General features: G+C 61.8%; 1 protein-coding gene across 2 annotated transcripts in view; it reads right to left on the bottom strand.

The window, feature by feature from the left end:
- Window positions 1-27,534, bottom strand: part of Gtf2ird1 (GTF2I repeat domain containing 1) — a 78,690-nt gene extending 51,156 nt beyond the window's left edge. The window contains exon 1 of one of the 2 annotated variants that reach the window (XM_078023924.1): window positions 27,285-27,534. The gene's annotated coding sequence lies outside the window, so the exon portion shown is untranslated. Of the gene's footprint in view, window positions 1-27,064; window positions 27,177-27,284 lie in introns of those variants that run through there. The other variant, XM_078023926.1, reaches the window with a different exon arrangement.
- Between the last annotated feature and the right edge of the window lie 225 nt (window positions 27,535-27,759).

Raw genomic sequence — 27,759 nt, 5'->3', positions numbered from 1 at the left:
AGGGCCAGGCGCCCACACACCTCCCTCAGCAGCAAAGAACATGGACAGACAGGGACAGGGAGGATGTGTGTCCATCCTTGGGTCCAAAACCATGAACTTGCTTCCCAAGGTGAGAGCCAGGCCTGGGCTGCGCAGGCAGGGGGACACGGAGCGCGGGAGGAGGCAGGGCCCTGCACCTGGGGAGATGGGGAGAGGACGCCACGACTCGGGGCTCAGGCCTGAGTGTGAAACCCCAATGGCAGAGCCGGGCAGGTGGAGGGAAGTCACCATAAGGTGCTGAGTCCCAGCTGAGTCCCAGCTGTGAAGTGGCCCGTGACCTGCCCCTCATTTGGCATCCCTACCCACTGTGCCCACCCACAGGCCAGAGGCTGCCACCACCTACCTGGTGACCCCTGAGGCTCAGAGGTGACACCCCCAACAGGGGGTCCAGGAGGCTGCGTGGTAAGTCCTGGGGACTCTGATGGCAGCCAGGACCTGGATAGTCCTAGGGATGAGCCTGCGACCCAGTTTCCAAGGCTTCTGCATCCTGCCTGCCCTGCAGGCCGCCCAGGGGGTCTCTGAGCCAAAGACTGGCCGAGAGCTGTGTCCCTGGGGGAGCAGGTGCTGCCCAGGCCCAGGGCAGGCCTGTCACCAGCAGAGGGGACACCCACAGTACTGGGCCCACAGCCCACTCCAGCTGGCCCTGGAGCCCCGCTGAGGGCTAGTAGACCCTCAGCCAAAGGCCCCACAGACAGGAGGTGCCCAATGGGGACCTGAGAGAACCAAGTCAGGTCCCTTTGACCCTACACAACGACACGGCCTCTGCGCTGGCTCTGGAAGCCGTGAGCAGGTCAGGGGGCTCCGTGCTGCCTGCCCGTCACCCGAGTCACAGCAGGCGAAGAGGCCCCTGGCAGGGCCACTGCAGGGGGGAGGACCGCCCAGGAGACTGAGCCCCTCCAGGCACCAGCCCGCCCAGCGCCAGGGGTGCCTGGGAGGCCTGGCAGGGCACCTGGGCCATTGGCCCCACGGGGACAAAGCTCCCCCATTGTTCCCGCCACACTCTTGAACTCTGGCAGTCACCAAGTCCCCGTCTTATCAGCTACCCAACCAGGGGACAGAACCCAGTGGTCACCCTGCCTGGTCATCAACTGGGTCAGTCTAAGCAATGAGCTGTAGAGGGGCCAGCAGCAGTGGCTCTGCCCAGATGGAGGGTGGTGGCCCGTGGGAGGCCAGGGAAGCAGCCTGGGCGCCTCCCCTGGCCGGGCCACCCCACAATCGGTCACTCAGCACCTGCTGGAGCCTGTGCTGGGCAAGGCCCCTTCTGCCCGCTGGAGATCACAGAGTCAGTGTATTCACAAAGAGTCACAGGGCCTCGGAGAGAGGACGGGGAAGCCGCCTGGCACAGAGCTTCGTGTGGAGGACAGAATGGGGTCACCCAAGCTTTCTTTTTCTTTTTCGGGTCCCAGGGGATTGAACCCAGGGGGCACTGACCACTGGGCCCCACCCTCAGCCCTATTCTGTGTTTTATTTAGAGACAGCGTCTTGCTGAATTGCTTAGGGCCTCGCTAAGAAGTTTCTGAGGCTGGCTTTGAACTCATGATGCTCCTGCCTCAAGCAACCAAGTCACTAGGACAACAGGGGCACCCCTGGGCCTGGCAGGTGGCCCGTGTTTTACTCCCACCTTCATTTACCTACTTTGGGGGAAGTAAGGGCTTTGCCAGCCAAGGCTGAGACGGGTTTTGAAGGGGGGACAGGAGTTCTCTGGGTACGTGAAAGAAAGCCCGGGGTCGTCTGCACAGAGCAAAGGGAGAAGCATGCCTTGGCCATCCGGGGATACAGGGGAGGGCGTCTGGGGCGATGTCGACAGAAGAAAAGGCGACTCGCAGATCCGGGAAAATACTTGCCGATTATGTATCTGATAAGGATAAACGTAAACAGAACCCTAGACGCAATAGCACAGGAGTGGACATGGGCACGGCCACCATGGGGACAGCACCCCTGCTCGTCACCTCTAAGACAGTCACAGGGACCAGCAGCTGCACATCCACAGTCCACCTAGGACCCAGGACAGGGTTGAGGCCTGCGGCTCAGCGCACAGTGCCAGACGCGGGGCAGCCAGGGTGGCACCACAGGTGAGCATGTGACAAACCATGCAGGACAGCAGGTGGAGACACTGACTCAGGAAGGGAACTTTGATGCTCGCCACGAGGAACCCGGAGGGCACCACCCAGCGAAGTGAACTGGGTCGCACAGGCCACCAGACCCGGGACAGGCCCACAGGGTGAGCTCCCACCTGAACCGGCCCTTGGCTCCAGAACCCGGCTGTGCTTCCGCAGGCCACGCTCAGAGTCCTCCGCGAGGAGCAGCCCTGGAGCCTGAGGGGACACACCCACCAGAGCCTGCACTCGCTCCAGGCCACCCAGAGGCCCCAGGGGACTCCACACTAGCCTGCCATCCTGCAGTGGCTTTAGGGGTTCTCTGGCCCTTGGCCCACTGAGTGGTGAGGACTGACTCCCCACTCTTGACGTCGGGCCTCACTGCTCACCCTGAACCAGCCAAGGAGCTGGGAGTGCTCGAGGGTCCCCACTTCCCACCTACTCTGAGACAGTGGCCACGAGACCCCGGCTGTCCTGGCGGAACCGTCCTGGAAATGCCAAAAAAGAGGGAGATGCCCAAGAGGCCCTGGCCGTTTCCCCAGCCCAGGCACCAGGCCAGCGCCTGACGATGTCTCTAACATGACCCCAACCCTGGCCACCCTCCAATGCAGCCACGGGACAGGACTTGGGCAAGACCCACCTGGCCCAGCCCAGTCAACCCCCAGCGGGGAGAGGTTGAGATAGGAGGGGACTGTCATGCGCTGTAGCCAGGTCCAGGCGACTTGTCTCGGGGGTCACTGGCACACCCAGCGCAGGCCCTGCAGAGGTCAGGCCCGAGGGGCAGTGCTGGGAGCATGGACAAGCTTGGTGGACGGTCTAGGTACACGCACGTGTCCAGGGTGACCAGTGGGGACAGGGCTGAGGCGAGAAGAGAGGACAGGGTCAGCAGGAATCCCCAGCTGCCCTCCTCTCCCAGGCCTTGTCCACCACAGCACGAAGGGAGGCAAATCTGCCCCTAGGAGCACCTGGTAGGTTCAAAAGTGACCTCCGACAAGTGACACCTGTCCTCATCCCTGGGGCCTATAAATGTCACCTTCTAAGGGAAAACTACTTCAGGGGGTGACACACTGAAGGACCTTGAGAAGGGAGACCTGCGGAGGCCCTGGAGGCCGTCACATCTCCCTATGATAGAGAGAGGGGAACTGGCAGGAGCGAAGACCAAGGGCAGACAGACACTTGAAGACGGTGGCCTTGAACCTGCAAGGACGTGGCCACAAGCCCATGAGAGCCTCAGCCGCCAGAGGCTGGGAAAGCAAAGGGCTGAGTCTCTGCTCAACAGCGGCCCCGCCCACACCTTGATCTGAGCCCACAGGTGACACGCTGGACTCCGGACTCCAGAACTGTGAAAATACATACGCTGCTCTTGCAAGGCACCACATGCGTGGAATAGGTGGATTGTCCCAATCTGAAAATCCCAAACCTGAAATGCTCCAAGACCCACACTGTGTTTTTTGAGCAAGGACCCTAACGCCGCAGCAGAAAATTCCACCCCAGCCCCACGCCAACACAGGCATCTGGAGACACTGTGAAACCACCTTGGGGCCGGGCACCGTGGCACACACCTGTGATCCCATGGGCAGAGGCAGGAGGATCGTGGGTTCAAAGCCAGCCTCAGCAACTAAGCAAGATCCTAACTCTAAATAAAATATAAGAAGGGTGGTGATGCGGCTTCAGGTTACGTGCCCTGGGTTCAATTCCTGGTACAAATGACAGCAACAAATCACCTTCAGGCCACATGCATGAGGTGTCCATGAAGCAGAAGCGTAGACTCGGGTTCCTAAGACATGTATGTCATGACATTCTGACAAATACCGCAAAATCCTTTGAGATGTGAAATTCAAGACGTCTGGCCCTAAGCTTTGTGGATAAGGGACACCAGCCTGCACCTGCTACGGCAGCCTCCTGAAGCTCGGGGGGGCCCTCGCTGCCCACACCCTTTGCCCTGGACATGCAGTCCCCAGCTCAGACCTCTCTGCAAGGCTCAGGCCTGGTCTGCTGGAGAGCTCCCCAACCCCTTTGCCACTGGACACCCCAGAAGGGCCTCTGGAGAAGCGGACGTTTCCAGACACCCAGGAAGCGCCTCTGAGTTGCGGGCCATCTGGGGGGAGGGGGCGGGGGGGGGGGACGGCAGCCGGCGGAAAAACTAAACCTAGCCCTGCAAAAGGCAAAGCCGCTCACACGCCACCCAAGCACGCCCCCGCCAGTGCTGCCATATGCCTGTTTCTCCAAAAAAGCAGCTCGAGAGAACAAACAAAATGACATTCCTCCCCTCCCAGCCGGGGGACATCCTTCCTCCCTGGCAGACCCACCCTCCCCCCGGATACTCATCTCCTGCCCCAGTGGCTCCCCAGTGGGGAAGGTGTCACCCGTGGCACTAGATTCCGGCCACCCCCCTTTGCCACCCATCATTGTAGCTAAGGGAGGACACACAGGCCAGGCTCTGGGCTGACAGCCAGAGGGGGTCTCACACCTGGCTGCAGTGCGGTACGAGGGGATCTGGAGTGTGGTCAAGACATCTGTGTCCCAACCCAGGCCCAGACCTCAAAGGCCCTTCTCCTCCTGCTAAGCCGGCTTGCCCACTGTGCCCTGGCACCTAAAAGCAGGTGCTTGGGGCCCATCCCAGTGCCCAAATTTAACCACTCCCAAAGCCCACCCGAAACACCCTAGTTGGTTTGTTACCACACTCTTAAAGCCACTAATGCAAGATTTGGGGACTGAATCTTGTACGAGTGCAGACAGGAACACACTTTCCAACTATGGTCCAAGGCCTGAGGGTGAAGCCGGGTCTCCAGATTGGATCAGGGCCCTCCAGTTCCCATGGCGGGGACTGGGGTAAGGAGAAGCACCGGTCCAGTCCTGGCCACGGAAACGAGAGAGCTACTAGGGAGCTTGTGCCTGGAGAGGGTCTTGGGGTGGCCTCATCCTGCAGGGGCACCCCAACCACGGCCCTGAGAACCACCGTCCAGGAGGGGGGGCCACCTGCAGAGCAGCAGACCCTGGAAGGACCTGGTCTCTGTTAGTCCAGACCAGCCACCTCCCGGCCTCACGCTGTACAGTAGAAGTCCACGTTGCTGAGGCCATGTCCTGTGTGGGCTTCCTCCACCTGCAGCAGGGGCATCTCACTGAGGCCACCTGGAGCAACCCGGCTGGGCAACTGTGCTGGCCGTGCATCCCTGGTGGGCGTGGCCCTGAGGCAAACCCTGTGGCCACTCAGGCCTCACACAGCCACCTTCTCCCCTGTCCCCGACTCCAAGGGGCTGGAACACACACAGCCGGTCCCCACGTCCACAGGTCCCACGTCCACAGATTTTTACCAACTGTGGGTTGAATATTTGAGAAATAAAACCTGCAGCTGAACTGAACAGATTCTTTTCTTGCCATAATTCCCTCAACTATGCGGCGCAGCAGCTACTGCCATGCCAGTCACATGAAGTCATCTAGAGATACTTAAAGCACACGGGCCATGTGCCTGGGTCTGGGCAAATCCCGCGCCATTTTACCCACGGGGCTTGAGCCTCCTTGGATTGGGGTGCCTGCCTTGGGGGTGCTGGAACTGAGTCCTCTGGATACCAAAGACTCCTTGCAGCCTAGGCATGGCCGTGGGACAGCTTCTGGCCAGTGAGACATTCCCAAAGACACGGGCAGAACTTCTCATCGAGAGCAGGTGTTGGCTGCTAACCCTTCCGTCTCCTGGAGGCTGCAGCCCCTTAGATCAGGATGATCAAAGCCACTGCCTATGACAGAGGGGATGGATGGAAGTGGGGGACTGATGAGCGCTAGGCAAGTGTCTGTCCCTGAGCTACGTCCCCAGACCCCTCTTGCCATGCTCCTTGATGAGTCTTTCAAATAACTTCTGCAATAGGATGGGACACAAACACCCTGGAACCGACCAATCCCATAACTCTCAAAGCTCCGACTCCAGGCACGTTTCAAGAATGAGAGAGAAGCCCTGCCTTCCCGGGGGCTCGTCCAATGCGCAAGTGCTTTCCTTCCCCCAAACCTCGTCTATAGACCGCCTATAGAATGGGCACCAGCCGGCACCCTTAGGAAGGTCAGACAGCAGCGATGGGTGGATGGGACCCACTTTTATAAAGCCTCAGCTCCAAGCTGCCCAATGAGCTGCCCTGTCCATCAACCTTGCCATTGTGGGAGGTCAGCCCGGGGCCTCATGTTCAGCCGCACCTGCTTCCTCCCACTGAGATGTCTGCAGAAGGGTGTCCTTCCCTCTGCCACAACCCCACCCACAAAGCCTTGTCCCCTCCAGCCAAGGTGGCCAGCCTCCCACCTGGCACACGTCTAAGGCTGGCAAAGAGGTGACAGTGGGGAGCATTCAGGATGCAGGCTTCCCACCGGCCTCTGGACAACTGTGCTCTTCACGACGTCACCACCACGCAGCGTCTACTGCCCAGTTACTGGGTAAGCAGCCGCCCTCTACACGCACCTGGCCCGGCCACACCATGGAGGGACCCTGAAGACAAGCTGCATGGATCGAGCCACTCCCAAAGGTCAAGCAGCAAGACTGTACCAAGAGGAACCCAGACCCCCATACGGCCCGGGCAGCAACACCCAGGGCTGTCTACACCCCCCTGGGGGAGAACAGGACTTTGGTCACCTCCCCCAACTTCACCATCTCTCCACAGGAAGCGGCCTGGAGAGGCTGTCACCCACTTTTCCCAGGAATGGAAGGCGCACTCCGAGAGCAGGGAGCAGGGAGCGGGGATGGGGGAGCGGGGATGGGGGAGCGGGGAGTGAGGCAGGCTCCACCTCAGGCCTGGAGCAGGGCTGCGCCTGGGGCTCAGTCGTAAATTGACAGTTTTCTCCTTCCACTCCACTCCCCCAAAATCACTCCTCACCCCCCCCACCCCAGGCAGAGCTCTCCATCCTGGGCACCACCCAGCCCAGGAATGAGGTGACCCAGACTTGGAGATGGCACCGGAAGATCTCAGAAATCTCCTGAATTAACAAGTGAGTTACGACTCCGACCAACAACACCCGGAGTGTGGCCTATGAATCACCTCTTTAGAAAACCTGGCCCCTCTGGTGGGCAGAATCCCAGCCTCTGGGACAGGAGTCCCCTGTGCTTCTCCTTTGAAAAAAAAAAAGCGTCTGGAGACTGGGCACAGAACGAGGTGCCTGCAGCTAGTGACCATGGAGATGAGCACCAGCAACGGCTACTGAGCACAGTCACTTGCCCCTGATTGCTGAGTACGTACCAGTCCCTTGACGCCTACTGAGGCTCACCCCACCTCTCCCAGGTCCCCCATTTCATGATGCTGGCTCCCGAGGCCCCATATGAAGGCCAGATTCACTCACATCAACCTCAAAGAACTGTGAGGTCAAAGGGCGGAGCGGTGGAGCACGCCTGTGATCCCAGCCACTAGAGAGGCTGAGGCAGGAGGATCCTTCAAAGCCAACCTCAGCAAAAGCAAGCCCTAAGCAACTCAGTGAGACTCTGTGTCTAAATAAAATACAAAATAGGGCTGGGGTTGGGGCTCAGCGCCCAAGTTCGCGAGTTCACTTCCCAGTACCCCACCCCCAAAAAAGGGCTGGGAATATGCCTCAGTGGTTAAGCACCCCTGGGTCCAATCCCCAGTACCAAAAAAAAAAAAAAAAGAAAAAACCAACAGTTTGAAGATCCAAATGCAAAGAAGCAGTGCCCACTGGGATGATCGTCTCAGGATGAACCGATGCCACCTCTCTGGGACTGGATGTTGCCCACTTGTCCTCTGCACCTAGAGACACGCACCTGCAGGGTCAAGCAGGCGGAGGTCAGTCAGCTGACTTCTGTCCACCTGGGGAGCTGAGCTTGGGATTTGGGGGGGAATGGAGAGGGAGAGGGTGCTGGGGACCCCATGGGGGCTCGTGCCCCAGCACAGCCTCCACTGCTGAGCCGCACCCCCATCGCTCCTCTCCTGCTCCCCAGGAGGCTTTCAGGGAAGCAAACTTTATTTCTTGGAAAATGAGCAATGATCCAGACAGGATCCCAACTTCGGCAGCCGCCTGTGTGTCTGCCCCCAATGCATCCCCCCTTACCCTGGCGCCTGGTCAGCTGGAAAAGACATCAGAGGGAGGACCAGCCTCTTGCTCATGCAACAGCGCGGCTGAGTGTCGAAACCGTGACGAAACACTCCGGGTGCGAGGGCACACAGCGCAGGGTTCAAAGACGTCAGAGGCCCTGGCAGCCAGCCCAGCAGGGCGGGGACAGGGGCTTCGGGAGCTGGGGGTGTTCTTGGTCTGCTTGTGACCTGGGGGAGGGGCTGCCTACTTGTCATAAATGACTTTTTTCTCCTCAACAAAAGTTTGTAGAAGACTCAGGTCCTGAGACACCTCGTCAGGCACCCGAACATATCACGCTGTCCCTTTTCAACTGTTTGCACACCCCAGGGCCTTGCCTGGAGGCTGCGGGAGCCGCTCCAGGACTCCTCAGGCCAGAGTCGAGGGAATGTCTCTCAAAAGCAGAGCATCACCTATGGCTAAGCACTTGCCCAGCAGCTCAACCCCAGCCACCCTGCCCAGGCCCTGGGCCAATGCGGTCCACTGTGCAAAGGAATTTGGTGATCTGCTGACATATGTCAAAAAAAAAAAAAATTGTGGGGTTGTTCCCCCACCCCCAGCTCTGGGAATTGAACCTGGGGGGCTCTACCGAGCCACATCCCCAGCCCTTTCTGTATTCTGAGACAGGGTTTTGCAAAGTTGTCCAGACTGGCCTGTGTCGCTGGGACAACTCAATCCCTGAGTTGCTGGGATTATGCGTGTGCGTCACTGTCACAGGGTTTACATTCAACCACGTCGCCACTCTTGAACCCAAGACTCTCATTCTATGATTTTATCCTGAGAAATTATCCAAGACGCAAAGACGCAGCACACGGTGAGTCACAGAAGCACTCAGGACACACACAGGCCAGGCCAGAGCAGGCTCCTGATGCCCTGCCCCCGCAGACGGCCTCAGGGACATGCAGAGGGGCCCCAGGAGGGAGAGAGGGAGGGAAGCTGCATACAGCCTCTCCAGGGCCTGACTGCCCTTCCTTTTGCTTTTATGTGTTTTATAAAGTCAGTGGTTTGTCCATCACCATTTGGAAGATGAGACAGGAACCTCGTGCTTTTAAAAATAAACCACCCAACTGGGCTCCCCACCTGGCACAGGAAAAGGGTCCCCAGGCCTGGTCCTAGGCTTGGCGGCAGGTGGGCCCAGGAGCTTCCCAGGGAACCGAGTGGGCAGCAGGACAGCAGGCCAGGGCCTGGCTGCAGGTCTAGGCCCCCAGAGGGCCAGCCAGTCACCTCTCCCAGCACAGGGCAGCAGGCTGAGCCAGGGGACCCAGCTCCCGCAGGGGACCTCCTACGCTGCCCAGGCACAGCTGCAGGGCCCTGGGCCATCAGGAGGGGTGTGGCTCCCTGGGCCTGCCCCCCCCCCAGGTGGGGAGGCCACCCCTGGGCAGACAGCCCTCCTGGGTCAGGTTCCCCACACCCCCCACCCCACCCCCGTTATTTAAAGCTGGCTCCTGGCGGGCAGGGGAAGCCACCTGGTGACCAGGATGAGCCCTGGCGGCCCTGCCCGGGCCCGTGTGCCCATGGCAACCGGCGTCCTGGCCTTGGAGACAGGCTCCAGGCTGCCTGCGCAGGGCCTCCCGGGCGGGCGGGTGCAGCTCCTGTCAGGGGCCCTGGCTGGGGAACAGGACAAACCCATGTCCCCGCTGAGGGGTCCTCAGGTCAGGCCCATGGACAGACAAGTCCCCATGGCCACCGCCTCTGCCACACAGGGGATCACCATGCAGGTGGGAATGTGCCACCAGCTTATGTGAACCAGGACACCTGGTCCCACACAACGCTGGGACCAACAGTGGGTGCTCCCACCCTCGAGGGACCCCAGGCTGGGAGGGGACAGAACAATAGATGACTGGAATTAAAAACCACGGGGTCAACAGACAGCAGGGTGATTCCCACGGCCAGCGGTGGTCACCCGGGGGCCCTCCAAGCACTCCACCCCCAGTAGGACACCTCCTCCAGGGACAGTCAGTGGTGACGCTCCCAGGGCGGGGGAGGGCAGCCAGGCAGGCTGCACTAGGGGACGTCCCAACAGGATGCCACCACCTTGGAGGACGCCTCCTGGCCCCACAACACCCACCTCTCCTGGATGCCAATGCTGAGCAAGGCTCTGAAGGGGTGCCAAGTGCCCGGCTGCCCAGGAAACCCGACCGCCAGCCTGGGCCGCCCACATGTCGCGGTCGGGCAGAGCAGGGCAGCGGCCTTGGCTAGAGGCTCAGGAGTGGGCGAGGTGGGGACAGGCCCAGCTGAGTGGCTGCAGCGTCCAGGGCCGGGCAGGGCCGGGCAGGGCAGGCAGGAAGCAGTGGGTGCAGACGGGCCTGGCTGCAGAGGTCAGGCAAAGACCCCAGGAGGCGCTTCAGCAAGGAGCCGCTGAGGGCCCCTGGGAGCCGGTGGGCGAGGGCAAGCCAGCTTTAGGGCACAAGTGGGGCTGGCCTGCACTCACGAGCAGTGGGCTGGGAAGGAAGAGTGGAGACCCGGTGGGTGGGGGGACCCTCTGGGACCTGTGCACAAAAGGGCTGGAGGCTTGGGGGTTCTGGGCTGGAGGGACGAGCTCTGAGACGTGGGGTACAGCAGAGGCCCTGATGTGGATGACCCTGCCCGGGAGGCTGGAGATGGAGAACTCAGGGAACTGAGGCCAAGAAGACACAGGAGACCACAGGGAGGTGGGACTGGGGGTGGCAGGGAGGCAGATCAGAGGGCATCAGGATGGGCGGGGGACAGAGCTCAGCTGGGAGAGCGCTAGCCTTGCATGCACAAGGCCCTGGTTCGATCCCTAGCACCAAAACAGCAGAGGGCATTAGGAGGGTGCCCGGGAGCAGTGGAGGTGGAGCTGCGGGGTCTGGGGAGCAGGGAAAGGGCGCAGAGCAACCTCCCAGAGGCCCCTGAGAGAGCGGGGCTGCATGGGGACAGCTGGCCCTGGGCTACGGGCCTGGCTCCTGGGTCCTGCAGAGGGACCCCTGCCCGAGGCCAGGACTCCCAGTCTCTCCCCCTTCTCACAGGCCCAGACACTGCGCCACAGAGCCCCTCGGCCACCCTAGGAGGATCACCAAGGGTCCCCAACCACAGAGAGCTCTGCATTCGACCCGTCTGCTGGGGAGGTGCTATGGTCAGATCTGCAATGTCCCCTCAGGCTCATGGGCTGAAGGCTCAATCCCCAATATGACCATGTTCAGAGATGGGGCATTGGGAAGTGCCCAATCAGGAGGGCTCCGACAGTCGGTGGATTAACCCATTAGAAGGGCTAACACTCTGCCCTGCGGGAGGGGCGGGAGCTGCAGGCAGGTAGGGCCAGGGGAGGTGCGTCCTGGGGACTACATCCATCTCCACTCCCTCCTTGGGTTCTTCCCAGCCGCCACCAGCTGCCCACCTTCCTCCACCTGGGCCTCTGCCATGATGGTCTGGTCACCTCAGGCCACAGAGCCATGGAGCTGGCTGACCATGGACCGGACCCTCAACCTGTGCGCCTACACAATCTTGCCCTCTCTGAGCTGTTTACCACAGGCCCTGTCACAGAGGGGAGGCTGGCACAGAAGGTGGCGTGGAGGTCAGACACAAAGGCCCAGTCAGGGCGGTGACCTCGCCTCCCTACCCAGGAGCAGTGTCCACAGCCCAGGGAGCTCCCAGCAATGCCTGGTCTGCAGTAGGTCCTCTGTCACACGCCTTCAGGACGAGGCCACAGTGGGAGTAAGGCCACCGCAGTGATTCTGGGTGGTGCCAACATCACGAACAAACTGAGACGTCACTGGACAGCGGGACTTCATGGGGCCACCACCATGTATACAGCCGGTCAACTAGAATGTCACGTGGCGCGCAGCTGAGCACGTGAGCGGGTCCACGAGCAGACACAGGAGGAAGCGGGCCAAGCCCCAGCACCCCTGGTCCCCACCCTGAAGGCAGGAGGAGGGAGACACAGGCTCAAGTGCACCTGCTCTCAGGAGCTGGTCACCCTGGGAGACGCTCAGCCCCTCCCTGCCTCGCAGCCCTGGGGCCCAAGGGTGCCAGTGGCTGGGGTGATCCCTGCACAGGGAGGGCCCAGAGCCTCGGAGGAAAAGCGCCCCTTATGGAAGTGGCAGTGACAACTGCATCACCTGACGTCACCTGCTAAGCTGCACCTCCCCAGGGACTGCCTGGACATGGGCTCTCCTGTCCCCGCCAACAACACATCTGTCCCCAGATGTGGCAGGCTGGCAATGGGCCAGCCGCGAGCTGTGGCACCTGGTGCCAGGTGCTGCCTGGCCCTGTGCTGTAGGGACATGGATTTGCTTTTAGCTTCTGTGGAGCTGGGGACAGAAGGAGGGCCTCGAGGGTGCTGGGCCAGCTGGGCCACCGAGCTGGTGCCGTGGCCCAGGCTGGGGCCAGGTGGGCAGTGGGGAGGGGCCAAGGGGGCAACCCAGCGCCAGGCGAGGCCCCGGGAATCTCCCGGGACCCTACACACATGCCAGACGTCAACACTCCTCCTCAGAAGACCCAGGCTGCGCAGTGCCAGGCCCCTCTTGTCGGGAAATGCTGGGCCGTGCGAGCCAGAGCGGGGTGATCTAATCCCGGGGCGCTGGCTCCTGCCCCACCCACCCAGCTGGCCTCTGCCCAAGCCTCCCTGCCCTCCACCCACCGCAGCCTCCCAGCAGACGCGGTGGGGGGAGCGGTGCCAGGAGGGGCTGGGCCAGGCTGGGCTGAGGCAGGCCTGGCTTCCAGCTCCAGACGCCCCCTCAGGCACAGCCAGACGCTGGCCCCGCTGGCCTCAGTTTCCCCACATGTGAAATGAGAACTTGGGCTGGGAGTACCACCCGACACCCATGCCGCATCCAGCCTCCTGCCTGTCCCCGCCCCCGCCCCCCAGATTCTACGGTCACTCTGGGCCTCCAGCCATCCTCTCTCTGCAGTCAACAGGTCCAGCCTCAGCCAAGAACACTGGTGCACACCTGTAATCCCTCCAACTTGGAGGCTGAGGCAGGAGTGTCTCGAGTTCAAAGCCAGCCTCAGAAACTAGGGAGGCCCTGAGCAACTTGGCAAGAACCTGTCTCAAAATATAAAAAAGGGCGGGGGGGGGGCGGGGGGGGCTTGGTGGTTAAGCGCCCCTGGGGTCAATCCTCGGTACCAAAAAATAAATGACACAGGTTCAGCCTCTCCTCAAATGCCCTCCTGCACCCCGTCCTCTTCATTTCCACCAGGCACTCCCCAAGCCTGCCCTGAGCCCCTGGCCCTGAGCCCCTGCCCCTGCGCCCCGCACCCTATGGGATGCCAGGGACCTAACTAAGTGCAAGCCCTTTCTCTGCTTCTGCTTCACCTGCACCTAGAACCGGGGCAGATCAGGACGGGACCCTGACCTGGGGGAGGAGGAACTGAATGACACCTGGTCACCCACAGCGTCATCCACTGCTCACGGGGACCAGAGCTCGGGACAGGATGGAGGACTGGATTCAAAGGCCAGATGGAGGTTCAGGAGGGAAACCAGGAGCAGGGCACAGGGCGGGGGAGCAGGGTGCAGTGGGAAGGAATCTCAGCAGCTTCTGGGCAGGTTCCTGGAGGCCAGGCCAGGCCAGGTGCTGATGGGTGACAAGTCACTGCTACTGTCTGCATGGGGTGTGGCCCGAATCACCTGTGCTGGATGGAGGCCTGGTCCCAAAAGAGTGGGGGTGGGACCCTTAGGAGGTGGGGCCTGGCAGGAGGTCCCTGGGTCCCCGGGGCAAGCCCTGGGTGGGATTTATGCTGAGTCAGCTCTCAGGAGGGCAGGTTGTCATGGAAGGAGGAAGGCTGGCCCCTCCTTGCTCGCAGAGGATCTCTCCCGCTCACACATGCTCCTGCCATGACTTCAGCCACCACACTGTGACACAACCAAGGGGCCCTCACCAAACACCAGCACTATGCTCTTGAACCTCCCAAACTGTGACCTCAGTGAACCTCTTTTCTTTATACACCACCCAGTCTCAGATACTTTGTTATAGCAACAGAAAATACAACCGTCTCCCATCATCCACCCCCTTCTCTGGGGCCGGGCAGGACTCTCACCAGCCCACACATTCACACACACTTACAGGCGGGCACACCAAAGCCCAGAGATTCGGCGACCTGCATCTGTGCTGCCCGGCTCCCGAGCAGGCTCTCCTCCCACACACTGGAGTGGAGACAGGTTTGGGCAGATGTCCATCCCCTGGGACCTGCCCATCTCGCCTGCACACAAACACCGCGGCCCGTTCCCAACAGGCCCCAAGCCCAGGCGCTCCCTTCACACACACTCAGGACCCACTGCAGACCCACTGAGGGCCACCAGGCCAGGGAGCCCCCAGGTGAAGTGCACAGAGGGCAGCTCACACCGTCTGGCTTTATAGGGGGACATGCGTGCCCACACAGGCTCCGCGCGTCCCTCTGCTGACGCATCTCTCACACCTGGGGCACCCGGGAGGGGACGGGGATGGGTCCTGCAAGCTAGCTCACAGCTGGACGGCTGAGGCCCAGCAGGCAGGCGGCCAGCCCACAGGGACACTGAGAGCTGTCCCTGACACCAATGGCGGGCAGCCGCTCACCGACTGTCACCTGGAGAACCCCCAGGGGCCAGGCCCCTGGGCCCTGGGTTAAGCTGCTCTCCCCTTTCCAGGGCTGTGTGAGGCCAGGCCACCTGCTTGCCCTCTCTGGACCCCAGGCTTCAACTCTGGGAAAGACACTGACGAGGCTCTGCCCCTCCCTCACAGAGCAGAGGGGAGGGGAGCCAGGCCCTGGTGCAGGGGGCTGACCACTGCCTGTCTGTGCACCCCTTCACTGAAGGACAGGCCCAGCAGGGCCTGGGACTACTTCCTGGACACCACGGTCACATCGAGCCAGTAGGGTCAGCATCAGCAGGTGCTATGCTCAGGCAACAGGCATAAATGGAGGTGTGGAAGCTCAGAATGTCTGAGTGACTTGCCCAAGGTCACACAGCAGGAAGAGTTGGGGCAGCTTCAAACCAAGTCTGCTGGGACCCAGAGTAGGCATACTCCTGGTCCCCGGTGTCCCCTAAACAGAGCCTCAGCACAGTGCTCCATCAGGCCCTCCATCCGGCCCACTGCCCACGCTGGCCTGGCCCACAGGAGACCTGAGCGGCCCCACCTTGGGCTGCTCCGAGCATGTTGTCCCGCCTCCCGGGCTGAAGCGTGAGGGCCTGGCCGCGGGTTGTAGGGAAACCCTGAGGAGAGACTTCTGGAGGCCTGGTGGGCCCTGGACACCAGCAGGGACCCCACAGGTATGGAGGTGACACCCAGTCTGAAGTGGGCCATGCAGCAGGAGAAGGGTCCCGCGCTGCCAAGGTCACAGGCTTTCCTGGATCTAGGGTGGGTCACGGAGGCAGGAGAGGTCCTGGAATGGGCTGGCCATGACCGAGACCCCCAGGCTCTGGGTCACTCAGGGCACCCCTGCTTCACCAGCCCTGGGCACAGAAGGGAGAGAGCGGTCACTGTCCCCACCCAACAGGGAGCCCTGAGCTGAGCCATGCGCACCTGCCACCCCACACCCAGTGCCCAGAAACCCCCAGTGCCCTCGGCAGCCCCTACAGGGGGGACGTGACCCAGGGGTGCATGGAGATGCAGGACCCTAAGGGGACAGCACCCAGACTCGCACTGCCCAGGCCAGCGCCTGGGGTCCCTCCCCTGGGAAGCCCTTCCCAGTGGTCAGCCTCACCCAGCAGACCCTGAGGACCTTGCCTGCTGGGCTCCACTGGACAAGAGACAGGGCTGGAGGGACCTGGGGCTCTAAGGAGCAGAATCAGGAACCGGGCGCGGTGGCCCAGACCTGGCTCGGGAGGCTGAGGCAGGAGGATCCTGAGTTCAAAGCCAGCCTCAGCAACAGCGAGGGGCTAAGCGACTCAGTGAGACCCGGTCTCTAAATAAATACAAAAATAGGGCTGGGGACGTGGCTCAGTGGTCGAGGGCCCCTGAGGTCAATCCCTGGTACCAAAAAAAAAAAAAAAAACAGAGCCGAAGCGGTGCCACGTTCCCAAGCCTGTCCCTGGGGACGAGAACCGGCCACACTCCACAGTGGTGTCGTCACACTCTCGTCCTCTCCTCCCTCAGGGCATCTCGGAAGCTCTGTCACTGACTGCACCCCTGTCCCTGTCCAGTCACCACAGTCTGCTCCAGAACCTGCCAGGAGCTGTTCCGCTGCCACGGGCCCCTCCCGCCTCCTGAGGACCAGGCGGCACCTGCAGGAGCACAAGGAGCCCATGCCCGAGCCCCCGCAGGGCTCTGCAAATCGAGCCCAGCCCCAGGCCTTGGTTTCCACATCGGAAAAAGACAAGAGGCCAACATGTCCTGGGGTCCCTTCCAACTCGACCACTCCTGGCTGAAAAGCACAGAGCAAGCTGGGCGCGGTGGCCCGCCTGAGGATCCCAGCTATTCAAGAGGCTGAGGAGGACGCTGAGCCCAGGAGATGGAGGCCAGCCTGCGCAACACAGTGAGACCCTGTCTCTAAATAAATAATATTTTAATGTGATTATATCTTAATTAAGAATACTAGTAAATAGGCAAGGTGGGTATGGTGGCACACACCTGCAATCCCAGCAGCTCAGGAGGCTGAGGCAGGAGGACTGCAAGTTTTTTTTTTTTTTTTTTTTTTTTTAAAGAGAGAGTGAGAGAGAGAGAGAATTTTTAATATTTATTTTTTAGTTCTCGGCAGACACAACATCTTTGTTGGTATGTGGTGCTGAGGATCGAACCCGGGCCGCACGCATGCCAGGTGAGCGCGCTACCGCTTGAGCCACATCCCCAGCCCAGGACTGCAAGTTTGAGGCCAACCTCAGCCACTCAGGCCCTAAACAACTTGGCAAGGCCCTGTCTCAAAAAATAAAAAGGCTAGCTATGTGGCTCAATGGTTAAGTGTCCCTGGGTTCAATTCCCTGTACCAAAACAGAAAGAAAGAAAGAAAGTTGAAAATAGAATAGCCTAATTTGAGGCCAGGCATGGTGGCGCACGCCTGTGATCCCAGTGGCTTGGGAGGCTGAGGTAGGAGGATCACGAGCTCAAAGCCAGCCTCAGCAAAAGCGAGGTGCTAAGCAATTCAGTGAGAACCTGTCTCTAAATAAATACAAAATAGGGCCGGGGGCGCAGCTCAATGGTGACATGCCTCTGAGTCTAATCCCCAGTGCCCCCCTGCCAAAAAGAAAAGAATCTGCTAATTTGAAAATGCATTTAGTTGGGGGGCTGGGGATGTGGCTCAAGCTCAAGAAAGAAAATGCATTCAGTCAGGTGTGGGGGTGCATGTGCCTATAATCCCGGCAACTCAGGAGACTGAGGCAAGAGGATCCAGGTTCCAGGCCAGCCTGGGCAACTTAATAAGACCTTGACTCAAAAAAATATTTTGGGGGTTACCATGGATAGAACCCAGGGACATGCAACCACTAAACCACACACCCAGTCCTTTTTATTTTAAGATAGGGTCTCACTAAGTTGCTAGGGCCTTGCTAAATAGCTGAGGCTGTACTTCAACTTGTGATCCTTCTGCCTCAGCCTCCTGAGTTGCTGGGATTACAGGCAAGTACCACCCACACCCCCTGACCCTGTCTCAAACTAAAAGTCTTTTTTTTAAAAAAAAAGGAAGCTGTAGCTCGGTGGTAGGCGCCCCAGGTCCAAGTCCCAGTACTGGACATGCGCACACACAATGTGACAGGGTAGAGACTCAAGTCCCTGAAGACACTGCTGAGCCCCATCTCAGCTGCCCACCCCTGGCTTTTCTTGCAATGAGCAAACTCCTCTGCCCCGACCTCTGCATAGGCCTGCTATTACCTATGGCAATGCACCCCCCACTGACCGTGGACCATCCCCCGGGCCACCCGCAGGGCTGGAAGGGACTCTGAAAACCAGGGGACTCAGCCGAAGGCCAAGTTTCCCCGCATCGTGGCCGGTGACCCCTGGACCCTCACCCGCTGCGCACATCAGGTGTGGGGCTCAGGCCGCGGCTCGGCTTCCCACAAGCCACCCACCAGCTGCTTGCTCCTCACAGAGGGGACCTGAGTTGGGCTGTACCCGGCTCAGGGAGTCACAGAGCCACTGCCACCATCTGATGCCCTGAGTGCCACAGCCAGGCTGGCCGGGCAGCCCCGGGGGACGGGGTGAGATGGCAAGGGCTGGAATGGAGGGACTCCCACCAAAGTCCCTCGTGACCTTGCTTCTGACTCCTGGACGTTCCTCCAGGACCAGGAGGGGATGCAGGGGGGACAGCACTGGGGACCTGACCCACGGGGGACCACAGCCCCACGGGAGGCCACAGCTCTGCCCGTAAAGGTGACAGGACAAGCATGGCCGGGGGTGCGGCCTGGAGCAGGCACGGGCTGGGGACACTTTCCAGCACTCAGGGACATCCAAGCTGAGGTCTGCAGCAGGAATCAGCCCAGCTGATGGCACAGGACGTCACACAGGGAAAAGCCACGGGGCCGGGATGTGGCTGGCAGAGTGGCCCGTCACGCGGGGAACCCAGGAGAGGTCACAGCAGGGCCTACGCTGGCTGTGCAGAGGGAAGGTGCGAGACCACCCCATGAGGCCACCCCGGGGAAGCTTCTCCCAGAGCTGGGGGAGACGGTGCCCCCTGGCAGGGAGGCCCCCACCTGGCCAGCGCCACCCCCTAGCTGGTCCCAGGGAACCTCCTGTCACTCCTGAGCACGGTGCTTGCAGCACATGCACCCCGTCTCTGGCTCCCTGTCCCCACTGTCACCCCCCAGGTGCCCACCCCCACCTGCTTCCGCTCCCTAAGCCACCCCAGTGCTCCTTGGAAAGCCAGCTCTCGGGGACATCTACATGGAGAGGGAGTCGCCAGCCCCCAACACCAGCCCAGGGGGGCACGGCTCACGGTAGAGCCTGCGCCATGCCCAGGTGCCAGCCCTGCACCAAGGACCAAAGCAAAACAAAACCAAAACCAGCCTTGTCCCACTGCCTGGCAGTGCCAGCCCTGGACAGACACTGGCACCCAGTCCAGCGCCGGGGCGAGGGGCGGGCAGCTCTCCCTGCAGAAGCAGGACCAGGCCCAGCCCCGCCATGGCTCACAGGTGACAGGCAATCGCAGAACAGGGAACAGGTGCCCAGCTTCCTTCTGGGCGGGAGTGGAGGCTCCTGAAGGGCTGGCCTCTGAGGTCATCATGTGACAAGTTGAGAAAATGCGCTTAGCTGGGATGGTGGCCAGCTTCTCCCAGCAGAAAACGGCGAGCCTCCCAAGTCCCGAGCCACACAGCAGAGCTAACTTCGATGGCTCCCTGAGGCTCAGAGAGGTGAAGTCACTTGCCCGAGGCCACAGAGCAGGCCAGTGGTCAGGCTGGGACTTGAAGTCCCATCCGTCTGCCTTCAAAGGCACTGGTGTCTCCACCGCCCCCCGCTGTGAAGTGGGGAGCCCTGCAGCACTGCCGGGGAGAGCCCTGGCCTAACCCAGGGCAGCCAAGACCTCTCAGAGCATCTCCCGCACAGCCACCCAGGGCCTGGACAGAGATCCAACGGGGAGGATGTGGTCTGCCCACCTGCCCGGGCCACACCCCGCTGGCAGCCAGGATGCTCTGGGGAACCAGGGCCGCCCCCTCCTCCCAGAGGCCCTGCCTCCCTCCCAGCCGGGCCTCACCCCGGAGCCACCACACCTGAAAAACCAGCTCCTGGGTAAACAGAGCCCCAGCAGGCGCCGCACAGGACCCCGGGGGCTGCCAGGACCACCCTGGAGCTGGGTGGGTGGGTGGCGGGCAGGGTCCCACCTGCTCTAGGCCGCCACCCAGGAGCACCCAGCACCCGGCTGACAGACCAGAGTCTCTGCAGGCCTCCCGCTGAGTATCGGAGCCCGGGTGGGTCCCAGGAGGCCAGGCTCTGAGGAGACACAGGGGCGGGGGCGACGTGGGGCACAGGGCTGTGGGGCACAGGGCTGTGGTGCCGCTGGGGCCGCCCTGACTCATCGGGAAAGGCCAAGTCCACTTCCTCAGGCCCAAAGTTCAAACCCCCAAGTCTCGGGGCTGGTGCAACTCAGGGCAGAGCACCCACCTGCCCACCCCAGCTGCATCCCCAGGACCCCGAAAGCCTACACTCTAGGACACCATGACAGCCACGCTGTCACCCAGGGGACGGTCTTATGAAGCCAGACACCCGGGGTTTGCCAGAGGGAGACGGACAGCTCTGGTTGGGTCCCCACTGGTGATGCGTACCCAGCCACCCCGCACAGACCCACGACTAGCTGCCACCTCCATTTTCTAGATGGAGAATCCGAGGCCCTGCGGATTCGGCAGGTGCCACGTCACACGCAGCCAACCCGTGCAGGCTTGAAGTGGCCCTACGAGGGGCTTCTGGGAGCTGCCCACACACAGGTTCCTGGGGACAGCCACTGTTCCTGCAGGGCCACCACGGGCAGCAGCAGATCCCAAATGTTTTGTTAACCAAAATTTCACCTGCAGTGCTCTCAGGCGGCTCCTGCGAACACGGTCCTAATTGGCACAAAGGGACCCAGGAAGCTGGAGCCCCACGAGGCTCTCTGGTCACCCACGGGCTTAAATTCTCCCAGCTGGGGTTCGCGGTGGCCCCACAAACCAAGAGTTCTCTTCCCCGTCTAAAGATGCACAAACCGGGGGCCACGCCTATAATCCCAATGGCTGGGGAGGCTGAGGCTGGAGAATGATGAGTTCAAAGCCAGCCTCAGAAACCCATGGAGGCCCTAAGCAACTCACCCTGGGGATGTGGGGGTAAGCGCCCCTGGGTTCCATCCCTGGCACACACACAAAACATGAATGGGGGGGTGAGGACTTAGCCCACCCAAGGTGACTGTGCTCCTGCCGCGGGGCAGCCTCCCATCTCCCCAGCCTCCCCCCCACTCTGGAAGCAGCACAGAATCCCCAGCTGCACAGCTGCAGGTGCAGGGACCAGACGCAGGCCAGGGACCCCTGCCCGGGGCAGGGCACAGAGGTGGGCAAGACATCACAGGGCCCTGCCAGCTCCCCGCCTGGCGCCGCCCCCGCCCTCCAGCTGTCCCAGCCCCACAGCATCCATTGTTCCAGAGCCCACCTGGACTTCGGAGGCTCCGGGGCGAGGAGGCAGCAGGAAGCTGTAATTTCATCGCGGGGCTCACGGTATGAGTCACCAGAGACACCGGATGAAATTCCAGCTCTGAGGACCGAGGTGTGCAGCCCTCCGGGCGCAGGGTCAGCTCCCGACAGGGGCTAAGGGTGGGTGCAGGCCAAGGGCTGCCCCCCAGATGGCCCCGCGGTGGAAATGAGGAAGGGGCACCTCTCCTCCTGGGTGGTCCCAGGGGCACAGGGCCCAGTCAGCCCGTCTGCTAGGTTTTCACCTAGAGGACAGCAGAGCTGCCTCGCCCCGGACCGTAACAGAACCAGGACCCCATAGAGCCACTGCCAGGGAAGGCGACGGCCAGGAAGAAGCCAGTCTCCGGGGCCACGTCTGTGATCCCACGTCTATGACACTGGAAATGCAAAACTAGAGGCAGAAGCCACAGAGAAGCATAGGCAGGGCCTGGGCCAGGGAGGGGACTGACTGCAAAGGGGTCACCAGGCACAGGGGGCGGGGCAGCTGGCAGGCTGTCCCTCAGACCTCCACGACAGACAGACCCAACCACAACTGAATGAGGACACGCTCCCAGCGAGACCCAGACCTGGTGCCCTGCAGGTGCCTCACCGGCTGGAGGAGTGACAGGCAGGTGACAGACAGACAAGACTCCCTTTTCCTGTGGTTCTGTCCATAGCAAGAAAATACAGCCTGACCCCGCCCCCAGCAAATAGGCCTAACCTCATGCTGCCCTCTAGAAGTTTCCAGAAGGGGTTCCGGCAGGAGAGTGTGGGAGGGGAAAGGCCCACGGTGCCCCCAGCTGCTGGCTCCCCTCCTCGCTGAGCACTCAGCACGGCCACTCAGCACCCTGGAGCTACTCAGTACCCAGCACCCAGCCACAACCTGCCACCTGTGGTTTCCCACCCTGGCTGCACTCCAGCCCTGCTCTGAGGTGACCCACACAACCAGGCTGCCTGGGCCGGGCAAGTCGGGAAGCACCATTTCCACTTTTAATCCAAGCAAACTGCCCAGACTGAGGTAGGGGTGACAAGTGACATGGAGGGATGCTGCCAATTCCCGGTGACCACCTGCCACAATGTGGAAGTCCCACCAAACTCACGCTGAAATGTGACCCCACTCTGACCCTCTAAGAGGTGAGGGCATGAGGGTAGGCCCTGGGTCGGCATTAGTGACTTCATAAGAAGAGGAACAGACCTGGGGAGCACGCTTGCTGTCACCACGTGACCTGCCGGGCCACCTCTGGACTCTAGAGTCCCCAGCAGATGCAACCCTCTGTCCTGGACCTCAATGCCCTGGACCTGGGTATACCTTCATTCTTTAACAAGGCCTCGCCTACAGCATCCAGTTACAGCAACAGCAAAGGTACTAAGACACCTCAGTTCACCAGAGGGGACAGGCCCCAAATGCAGACCCCCCAGAAGCAGGATCTCCTCACCTTTGAATGGTAGGTGCAGAGAAACCATCTGCTAGTACTCGGACTTCGGCTTTTGCAAATCTTGATGGAAAGTCATAATTTGGATTCTAACAGGGTATTTCTGGATACTTCCCTCCTCCCAGCATCTCTCTCTTTCTCTCTCTCTCTTTTTGGTACTAGCGGTTGAACCCAGGAAAGCACTACCATTGAGCTACAGCCCAAGTCCTTCTAATTTTTTAACTTTGAGACAGGCTCTAAATGGCTGAGGCTGGCCTTGAACCTGTGATCCTCTACCTCAGCCTCCTAAATCTCTGGGATTACGGGTGAGCACCACTGTGCCCAGCCCACCATTTCCTAATATGCTGTTAGGACCACATTGGCACAGAAGCCCCTGAAACAAGAGATTCCCAGGCTAGGGACCCCCAAGAGCACCAGAGACTACCCACACTTCACCCTCCAGGTCACCCAGGCCTAATGTGGGCCCTTGGGTCACAGACTGGAGAAAACCCCAGGAAGTTAGGTGGACCATGGATCAGGCAGCTTGTGGCAGAACGTCCCCAGAGCCTCAGGGGGTGCCCAGACCCCAACTCCAGGCCCAGCTACACCCCAGGGCAGAGGACTTCCGGCCCAGTAAGAACCAGATGATGAGTTCTTGGTATAAGTCCGTCCCCAGTGCTGCATTATCTGTTGCTTACGGAAATCCAAATTTAACTGAGCGTCCTGGACTTTGTCTGCTAAACCAGGCAACACGAAGCAGGTGGTCCTGAAGGAGGGCAACAGGTGGGCACACAAATAGCTCCAGGTCAGCGGCCCAGGCCAGGGTCAAGAGGAGGGTGTTGGGAAGGAGGCTCTGCTCAAGACAGCCCTGAGTGGGGACCAAGCCCGTGTGGGGACCCAGCGCAACCTCGCCGCTAACTCACCTCCACGTGGAACTGTGTCCACTTGACGCTCTGAACACAGCCCTTGCTGCTCGGCCACTGTGACTTACTTTTCAAGTGGCCATGTCTCTCCTCCTCTCCCTGTTCCTCCCTAACCTCCCGGTCCCCGATCTCAGGGGCGACAGGTCACCTTCCTCCCATCCTAGGCAGAGCTCTCTGTCCTGAGCACCACCCACCAGGGGAATGAAGCCATCCAGTCTTGGGAACGGCACCAGAAGGTCTCAGAAATGACCATCTCCCAAACTAACAAGTGAATTACGACTCAGAGGACGCAGGGAGTGTAGCCTTTGAGTCACCTCTTTAAAAACCCTGTTGCCGGTGATGGGCAGAATCCCAGCCTTTGGGACAGGAGTCCCCTGTGCTCCTCCTTTGCCAGCAAAGCTATAAGCCTTGTTTTTCTTTTTCTCAAAACAGTGTCCTCGTTATTGGATTTGCGTAGGGGACAAGGACCCAGCGTTCAGCAACACACGAGCCGGTGCTGAGCCCCTCGCCTTCTCAGCCAGGTCTGACATAACTGAGTGGCCACCCCCGTCAGATGTCCCTGAGATGGAGGACCTGGGCACCTGGTGGGGGGCAAGGCAGGCCGAGGTCCCCCCACCCCACTCAGGCCCGGACCATCCTCCACATCCTTGAAGCCAGGGAACCTAAGAGCCCATCAGGTCAGAGGGAAGGGAAGGGGACTGAGGCCAGGTCAGTCCTGCAGGAGGGGCGGGGTCCAAAGAGCAGGCCAGGGAGGGAGACACGGGGACCCCCGCCCTCCGCCACACCCCATGCTGCGCAGACAACCAGGCTGGGAATCGCTCCAAGAAAGCAGTGGGGTCCAGACCACTCCAGGCCCGGCCAGGGCACAACCCGCTCCCCCAGACCACTGGAGGGATTCCGGGAGGCTGGCCCTCCTGCTCCACCAGGAACCTTGACACCTACACCCAGAAGCCTCCAACGTCCCCTGTCGCCGACCACAGGCCACATCCCACTTTCTCCTGGCCAGCTGTGTTCATGTCCCCTCACCTCAGCTCCAAGGTCCTGCTGGGAATTTCCTTCCAGTTCCCGGAAGGTCCCCTGTCCCACGGGTCCCACTCCCTCCCAGAAGCCCCTCAGTAAACTGAACCCAGCTGGGCATGAGGCCCACACCCCCACTGGGGGCCAGCTCTGCTCCCAGGTGTTTGTGAACGAGCAGGTCCTGCTCCCTGGGTGGCCCTGGGGCCTCTGCACGGCCCAAGGAGCGGGCTAGTCCCCAAGAACCTGTCTGTGTTACTGGCTGCCCAGGGACAGCAGAGTAAGAACAGAGAGGGGCAGGATGGAGGAGGTGCGGGGGGCACAGCCTCAGGCTAAGGTTCTGGGCGAGACAGTGGGCGACGGGGAGAGAGAAAGTGGCCCCCAGTCCCGGGGAGCGGAAGCTCCTGTGGTGGGGACCCTGCCGCAGAGATGAGAACCCAGGAAGGCAGCAGAGTCCAGGCAGCAGGACGTCACCCATTCCTTCCTCACGTGGCCGTCCAACAGGTGGCTGAGGACCAGACCTCCTCTCCTGACCGCACCCGGCGCCACCAGGGCAGACATGAGATCCGGCGCCACCAGGACAGATCCGAGTGAGATCCATGTTGGGACAGCCTTACTGACACCTCCACCTGAGTCAGGGGGACCATTTAAGGAAGCCCCCAGCCCCTTCGAAGGGTGGGAGAGCCCCGGAGGTTGAGGACCCCAGGCAAGGATGGCAGTGTGTGTGGAGGCCAGGCTGGGAGGGTGAGGCCGGCAGGGTCCAACGGGCAGGCCAAAGATGGAGCCGGTGGGCAGAGAGAGCCACGCAGGACAAGGGTGACTGGGAGTCCAGACACGAATCCCCCCAAGCTGTCACCCACCACATCATGGAGACACAGCTGGGGCCTCCACAACGGAGCTGTCACCAAACCTGTTACCCACCCAGCCCTGCAAGCCCTGGCCTCTGCAGAGACTGCAGGATGGCCACCCCCCAGACCCCCTCCAGTGTCCCTGCACCTCCCAGGCGGCTTTCAGGCGCCAAAGCTGTGTCAGAGGCTCCTGGGCTCCCAGGAGACCCCCCCCACAGGAATAGATGAAATAATTTGTGATGAACACACTGCAAATACATGGCCTTCTCCGCACCCAGACGACAGTCTATTAAGTAGGTTAAGCTCGCCCAGGAACACGCCGCTTGGGCAGGACCATTCTGCCATCTCCATCCCTAAGTTCTCCCATATTTCAAGTGAGGTGGAAGGAGCGAGGCTGAGTCCCAACCCTTCCTCATTTCCTCCAGTGGGTCCTCTGGGACCCTCGGAGTTGGAACTGATCATTTCTAGGTCATCCTTGGGGCAGATACAAAATGGGGTACAGGCGCAAGGTTCCCATGGCCCGGAAGCAGTTTGGGGGTGGGTTCTGGTACTCTGTGTCACCTCTGGGCCAGGCTGGTACCTGCTCAGTAGAGGCCAAAGTCAATCTCACACCCCGGGCCCAAACAGGTGATTCATGATGGCCCCCATCGTGGCTGCCCTGGTGACCAGCCCCTCCCCACCACCAGCCACCAGCCTCCCACCACTTCCTCCTGCTCCGAATAAATAATCGATGCCTGTGCCCTTTCCCAGTGGGAATGACGCTGCTGAAATAAATGGGCTGCTGCAAGGCACCTCCCAAGCCCCGAGGCCCCAGGCCACTGCCAAGGTCCCAGCAGCCCAGGCTACAGGGCAGCCAAACACACCAGGCAGGCGATGGCCGGAGGGGGCCAGGGTGGCAAGGACCGCCCTTCCCCTCTGCTCTGAGCAGTAAGAGAAGCCCCCACAAATCGCCCGCTCCTCTGGAAGCTGCCCTCCAGGCTCAGGGCATCCCCACACCATCTATCACACTCCCGCTGAGAGCCACGCTGCCCACATGCCCACAGGAAGACCCCCACATGGCAAGCTCCCGTGCCTCAGCTGTGAAAGGGGCACTGGGCCAACAGGAGAAGTCTAGTCCTGGGAGCCAGGGTCACTGGGCCAGCCCACAGAGCCTGAGTCCCCTCCAGCTCTGCAGGAGGGCAGAAGTCTCAACTGCGGGACCCCCACTTGCCCTGGGCCCAGGCCAGGGCCCGGTCCTTGTCCCTGGCTGCTGGTGGCTATCAGGCCACCATTCCCAGGGGCTCAGGGTGGGGGTGGAGGGGCATCAGGCACCCTGGCGCCCCTCCTCCCCCTCCCCGCCCATGTGCAAGAACTCAGAGGCCACCCACAGACCCACTCCCCCAACTTGCGGCACTGGGCCCTTTGTGCCCCCCCCACGGCACGGAGCCCTTTGTGCCCCCCCACACTGTCCTCTAAGTCTCCCCCACCCCCACCGGGTTCGGTGCCGCCACTCGGAAGGCCCCCTCCCCGGGACCCCCGAGGCCCCGCCGCGGCTCCGCTGCCCGCGGCAGCGCGCGCAGGGCGGGCCTGGCCGCGCGGGTGGGGGGCGCGGGCGCAGGACGGGGGACTGGGGGGGGGCGGACCGCGGCCTTCCCAGCCCCCCATCCCGGCCGCCGCCCCCGCCCCGCGCCCCAGCCGCGGGCAGCCCACTGACCTCATTCGCCAACTGCGGCAGCCTGCGGGCGCCGGCCGGGCACCCCGCGCCGGAGGGCCAGGGGCGGTAGCGGGGCCCCGGCAGGTGGGGGCGGCCGGCCTCGCCTCCCCGGCCGAGGATGACCCGGTCACGTGCCCGCGCCCCCCGCGGACCCCGGCCCGCGGCACCTGGCGGGCGGAGGCCGATCGGGGCGCCCGCCCCCCGCCAAACTTTCTCCTACCTTGGAGGATCCCCAAGCGCTCGGCCCGCGGCGCCCCGGGCCCGGCCCGCGGCCAGGACTCAGCTCCCGCCGCCGAGAGCTCGGAGCGCGGAGGGCGCGGGCGGCCGGCCGGGGGCTGCGGGCCCCCACCCCCGGCGGCTGCGGCGGAGGGCGGGGCGCGGAGCCGAGAGCGGGCGCGGGAGGCTCTTTGTTCTGTAATCCCAGTAAGATTGCCAGCCATTCGCCCCGGCCCTAATCCCAGCCCCGCGCAACACCACCCTCCATTGGCTGCCATTTACATACGGGATTAGCCCGCCCGCCGCCGCCGCCCGCCCGCCGGGCACCGCGGGCAGCTCGGCTGCGCCCGCCCGCGCGGATTAGGACGACGCCGGCCGGCCCGGTCGGCGGGTCAAGGTCACCGGCGGCCCCCGCGGCCCCCGGGACCGACCCCAGACCCCAGGGGCCGCCCCGCTGCTCCCTCTGGCCTTTCCCCGGC

The sequence above is a fragment of the Ictidomys tridecemlineatus genome, chromosome 10, assembly GCF_052094955.1.
Source record: "Ictidomys tridecemlineatus isolate mIctTri1 chromosome 10, mIctTri1.hap1, whole genome shotgun sequence".
Classification (NCBI taxonomy): Eukaryota; Metazoa; Chordata; class Mammalia; order Rodentia; family Sciuridae; genus Ictidomys; species Ictidomys tridecemlineatus.
Note: the sequence above shows the minus strand (reverse complement) of the source record. Positions and strands in the feature narration are given on the sequence as shown.